This window comes from Adiantum capillus-veneris, chromosome 4, assembly GCF_014529385.1.
Source record: "Adiantum capillus-veneris isolate H3 chromosome 4, ASM1452938v2, whole genome shotgun sequence".
In the NCBI taxonomy this organism is placed as follows: Eukaryota; Viridiplantae; Streptophyta; class Polypodiopsida; order Polypodiales; family Pteridaceae; genus Adiantum; species Adiantum capillus-veneris.
In genome coordinates this window covers 53812737-53818736 of record NC_140934.1, presented here as the reverse complement: position 1 = coordinate 53818736, position 6000 = coordinate 53812737, and positions in this window count along the sequence as shown.

Below are 6000 nucleotides of genomic sequence, written 5' to 3'. Positions count from 1 at the left end.
CGATAGATGGTATTGTTGGATTCAAGTGTAGGTATATTCCATCCGTTTGCTATATCTTCCTTAGGGGTTTATGGTATTATTATAGTGGGTTGGTCTAGTAGGGCGGCCATTCAGCCACCTGTAGTACGCCCTAAATTGTTTGTAGTGTGAAACAACATTCTCAACACTTTGTATTAGGAACAATTTTAGTGGCCAAATATTGTTGAATACTCAGAACGACTTGTTAAGGTTACAAGTGATGTTAAACAACATTAATGAATGGTTGTTTATGCATATACCAAGGCTATGTGTTGTTAATGAAAACGTTTTATTGTTTGTACCTCAAAGTGACTTATGTTTCACCTTGTATTATGGTTCAAACGTTTCAACAAGGCTTGAAAATGATTGCAGTAGAAAGTATTTAGTTTCTTTTCAGAACTATTTACAGTCCCCTTTCATGTGTGCTAGGAGCATCACATTCGCCATAAGTATTGGCAAGTATGATCATGGATATGCAAGTTCGGATTTGGTTTTGCTAAATGCGTGTACACTAGAGGTTATAGGTCCTAGTGTTTAGCAAAAGCTGATTTGGAGCGACATACATATTCATCACATTGGTTGCTTATGAATCATTTTTCACTCTATATGCAGTATCTCTATGAGATTAATTTTGGATCTACCAATCACCAATAGAGGTCATGGCTCGGTTTGGGTGCTTGTAGATTTTTTAAGTTAATGAAGATGGTTATTCAGGACATTGTTGATTCCTCATCAATGTTGCACAACATTGTGATCCTCGTTTACCAGTCATTTTGGGTGACTGTCTGTAAGCCGTGGGAAAACACACCTCAGTACTGTCAGTTATCCAAAGAGGATAGGCAGATTACAAGTGTAATCTTTTGCTAAAGGATATGTGAAGAGCGTACGCTAGCACCAAGCAACCCAATTAGAAATCATGTACCACTCTAGTTGGACTTTGTTAACCATAAGGTAAATCATGTTTATGATTAGGTTTAGTCTCTTCATGTTTAAAAGTTCTCAGCCTTGAGCACTAGTTATGGTGGAGTTGTTTACAGAGGCAATAAGATAACCAGTCAAGGACTTAAGTTTTTTTGATAAGTTATGTCAGCTAGTTACTTTCATGGAAAGTGAAGAGATACTCTTTGGAGTATATCTTTGTTGTGATAACTTGTTTAGTATACTCATGTGGGGTCTAAATGGAGTTTACACACTATGTTTGTTATGGGCTAGTTATACAATACGGTTGCAAAGGAACAACAATGTGAACCATCAAGATGTTAGTCTTGGTTTCATTGAACGTCCTTCGGAACTGTATCTCGGTCAAACAAATAGTTGGATTGATGAAGGATGCCACTGTGGAAAACCTTAGTGCTCTTATGAAGATATAACCACTTTTATTTTCGAGGACAAAAACGCTTCTCCAGGGGGGAGTAATGTCAGGCCTAGGGTAAGACCGGGCAAGCCAAGGGCCAGGATGGAGCCATGCGGTCAAGGGGGGCCTATTATTAGCAAGGCTAACAAGGGGGCCTATACTTGGGGGGTGCACCTTTAAGAGACTATGCATATAAAGTGCATTCAAAGGGTATTAAAAAAAAACCCCTTTACTTACATGCTAAATGTAATAAAGTGACCTCTTTTCCTTCAAAAACTTATGGGTTTTCTCTAAAATCTTAAAAAAAGCCCCTTTTATTAATATAATTCTCTTAAAATGTAAACAATTTGACAATTAAAAAACTCACGTGATAACTTACATGTCTAAGGGGTGAACCCCCCGATGGCCTATATAGGGCATTGGTTGGGTGGAGAGTTGCAGGCTCTAGTCCCATGTGTTTCATATTGAGCTTCCTTCATCTTTTCCAAGCTGTGTGTGTTTCCTTACAACCCTAATTCCAACACTTTAAAGGGCAAGGTATGAAGATAAGGATGATATGATTGATGAGGAAGAAGATGTGGGTACAAAATTCTACACAACTTCTCATGCAAAGTGTGATGATATATGCATTGTATCTTCACGCTTGAGTCCTTCTCAAAGGAGTTTTATAAGCATGAATGACTGACTACTCATAGGTCACTACCTGAGTACTTTACAAAAGCAAGTTGATTGGACTGAAGCAGAATTCAAAAGGATCAGAAAGAAAAGTATATGGATACTTCTTGAGGTTTGGCTACTTAATGAAACATCCCAAAAGAAGAGATAGGACTCCATTGCTAGTAGTATGTGATAAGCCTACAAAACTCAAAATTATTCAAGAGCTTCATGAAAGCCTACATGCCCGACATCGAGGTGTATGGGCTATTTTTTCCAAAGTGAAAGAGAGATATTGGTGGAAAGGCATGTATAAGAATGTAGCATATTTTGTTGAGTCTTGTGTCACATGCCAAATTTATTTTAATGTATGACATTGTAATGGATTTCATCCTACATACCCATTAGCCATGCACTATAAATGGGTTGTTGATCTAGTCACAATGTCTTTAGGACTTTGGCAAATCAAATACTTGGTACTTGCACAAGAAGACTTGACGAATCAAATAAAAGGCGTGCAATGAGGACAAACACTTCATATGTTGTTTGTAAACTTTTCTTGAAGATGTAATTTTCCACTATGTCTATGTGGGATTATGTCATAATAATCAATATCTAATTCTCCTAAATGATTTTCTCATATTAAACTGATCATTTAATGTGGGGAAGGCCAGGGGAGAAAAAGCTAGAATATTGGTTAAGCTAGCAGACCGGCCACAATAGGGATCCAAAGGAGGGAAAATAGGGATCCAAAGGGGGGGCCATCTGCAAAAGAACCATGTGCAACAATGTGCTAAAAAGACCCTAAGGTTCAGCCCATTACGACTTCCAAAATGCTAAGGTTCCAAAATTCAAGGTTGTGTCCAAAAGGTCAACCCTAGGGAAAATTGGATGCTTAGTGTGTGTACAAAAGTCTTCTTCAAAGCCTACAAAGGAGGGGGCGAGCCCATTTAGTACGGGATGAGAGAGAAAGCCACACACACACGCACAGGCTCCCTTTACACAAAGGGAATTAGGGACACATGTCAGCTCCCTAGGCCAGATGCCCACAAGGGGTGCCCAATTTCTATTGGAAGACCCTTGAAGTGGACCAATGAGAATTAAGCTAGAGTAAATCTAGTTTAATTAATTTAAAAACATTTAATAAAAGAAACCAATGAGAATTAAGTCTCCTAGAAGACTATTGGGCAGTCTCCCAAGGGGTCCAATGAGCATTCAGGAGCCCAATGGCTTGCCTGATTCCTATTGGCCAGGAGGCAAAGGGGTCCAATGAGAGTTTAGTTTAATTATTTAATTACCTAAAGCTCTCACAAAAGGGGAAAAGGGGACACATGTCAGAAGGCTATCACTTATGCTGCTTAACACCCATTGGCTTGACTTGGGGAGGTCCAATGAGGCAAAAGCCAGACCAATTTAGCAGGAAGGGCTCGCCCAAGAGAGAGGGGGGGCTGATTTTTGCTTGGTATTGACACACACACACTCACACTTGACCATGTGTGAAGAAAGAATACTCTATCTCCTCCCAAGCTTTAATGGAGAGCTCATCACCTACTCCAAGCTTGTGAGATAGAAGCCTACATCAACACTCTCTTGGCATGTGGATGAAAATCCAACCAAGAGCCAAGATTCAATGCATGATCATCTTCTCTACCAAGCTAATTACTAAGCTAAGCTATGCTAATATGAGTGATTATGTGAGGAGATGTAAATCTTTCTCGTAAGATACTCCTTCTTCCTCTCAATCTACTCTCATACCCTGCTAGCTCTCACCATCTTCGAAGGTGTGTGAGGTCTTGGGTCTGAGAACGGGGATAATTCAAGTTGTGTTTGATTAAGTGTTTTGCTTAGTGCATGAAGCTTCCATCTTCATTGCACTAGTTAGTCTTGAAGGAACACAAAGAATTGTATTGTACAATGTCTCTCTTGATGGGAGAAACCATAATACAAAGCCTTTTGGAGGGGGGACCGGCTCCATGCAAATCCGGTCCTCAACTGTTGTCAATAGCTTAATTTCTCTCTCTTTTGAAAGTATTGTTGATGCTATCTAACTAGGTGTTATGCTTTTTGTTGCTCTCTCCACCCAAGCACTCTTGTAATTCTCATTAGGAATCTATTCTAATGAAATGCCCACTATGTTCATGCTAATTTCCGCTACACATAAGTTATTAGGCCATTAAATGTTACTTTGGTATCAGAGCTCAAGGTTTCTCTTTTCTTGCTCAAGAAGGGAGGTCCTCAAGCTAGCTACAAATGGTTGGTATTATTAATTGCCTGTGAGTAAGTAGAATAGGGATTTTTCAGCCTTGCAGTGCGCCTGCCTTCGTGAAGTTAACGGGGCATCACCGTCGAGAGCTATGGTCTTAATAGTGGAGTCCTACGGGGCTTGCCTATGGCTTAACCACTATTGAGCTATTAGAAGCTTGACAAGAGCCGGTGCTGTTTTGGTGTCGAAAGACCCTCTCTTCTATTCCTTGCAATTAATGGTATTCGAGCCGCGGGTACAGTAGCTTGAGTGCTTTTTCTAAAGGGGTAAAGAGGAGTAGCAACTAGGGCTTGAAGTGCCAAAGTACACCTAAAAAGTTTACACCTAAAAGTTGTTAGAATGGCTGACAATAGTAAAGAGAGTGAAATTAATGTTGATAACTTTGATTTTGCTCATGAGCAAGCTACTAATGATGCTTCAATGCTTGTTAACTATCTTGTTTCTAGGCTTCAACAAGCCATGGGAAATCCATCTCTCCAAAGTGAAGTGCAACGGCAGCTCCGTGCTCACGGGATTCTCCAAGCTAATCACCGTGACGAGAGAACACCTAGGAAGCCTCCTTGTGAGACTACCAAAAGAGGTCTCTCTCCGATTCGGGAAGAAGAAGAGAATCCTTATGAAGGGCTCAAGAATTTACTTCTTGATGATGTATCTCCTTCCCAAAGGAGAACTCAAGAGCCTCCACTGAAGGAACGAGAAAGAAGCGAATCTCCCGCCACCTCGGCGGAGATGGCTCCACGAAGACGGCGGGCTAAACGCTCTCCATCACCACCAAAGCGGAGAAGACCATCATATTCTTCTCCCCACCACAATTCAAAGAGGGATGATAAAAAGCAAGAGAAGAAAAAGGCGAGAAAGAGGACACCCTTTTCTCCATCTTCTTCATCCTCTTCCTCTTATGAAAACTATGGTGAAGATGACAAAGATCAAGACAAGAAAAAGGCGAGAAAGAGGTCACCCTCTTCTCCACCTTCTTCAAATTCTTCACCCTCTGAAGAAAGTGATGGTGCAACCTTTGAACCATCAAAAAGAAGAGGCCATAGGAAATCCTATGCCGCATGGAATAGGTCGTCCAAGTTGAAGAAATTCAAAGAGGGAGGGAAGAGCATCTCTTTCCTTACCTATGATGGTACCTTTGGTGCTACGGACAAAGTCTTGGCCTTTATCCAGCAATTCGATGCGGCGTTTGGAGATGAGGGCTTCACGGAGTCCTCTAAGCTACGCCATGTAGCTATGCACTTTCAAAAGTCCGCCAGACAATGGTGGTCTAGCCTACGAGTCAATGGTGAAGCTCCACGAACATGGAAGGCTTTAAGAGCTTCCATTATGAAGCAATTTTTGGCCACCGATGCCAAAGACAAAGTACTCACCGAATGGCGAAGCTTAAAGCTCTCTCCCAATGAATCCATCCACAAATATGTAGACAAGTTTTGGGACCTACAACTCAAAGCCACTGTCTTCAAAAGGTTGGATTTTGGAGAGCAAAAGCAACAATTTTGTGCGGGCTTAACCGAAGAAATGGCGGAGTATGTCAACTCCCAAAGACCACGTACCATATCGGCGGTAATACACCACACTATGGTCGGCTCTCGAATCAATTTCCAAACGGGGGCAAAAAGAAATAATAAGCCCCCGGAAAACAAGGGTTCCAATGAGCCTAAGGGGAAGGACAATGTCCAAAAGTCTCCTAAGGGAAACTCCAACAAAGCTA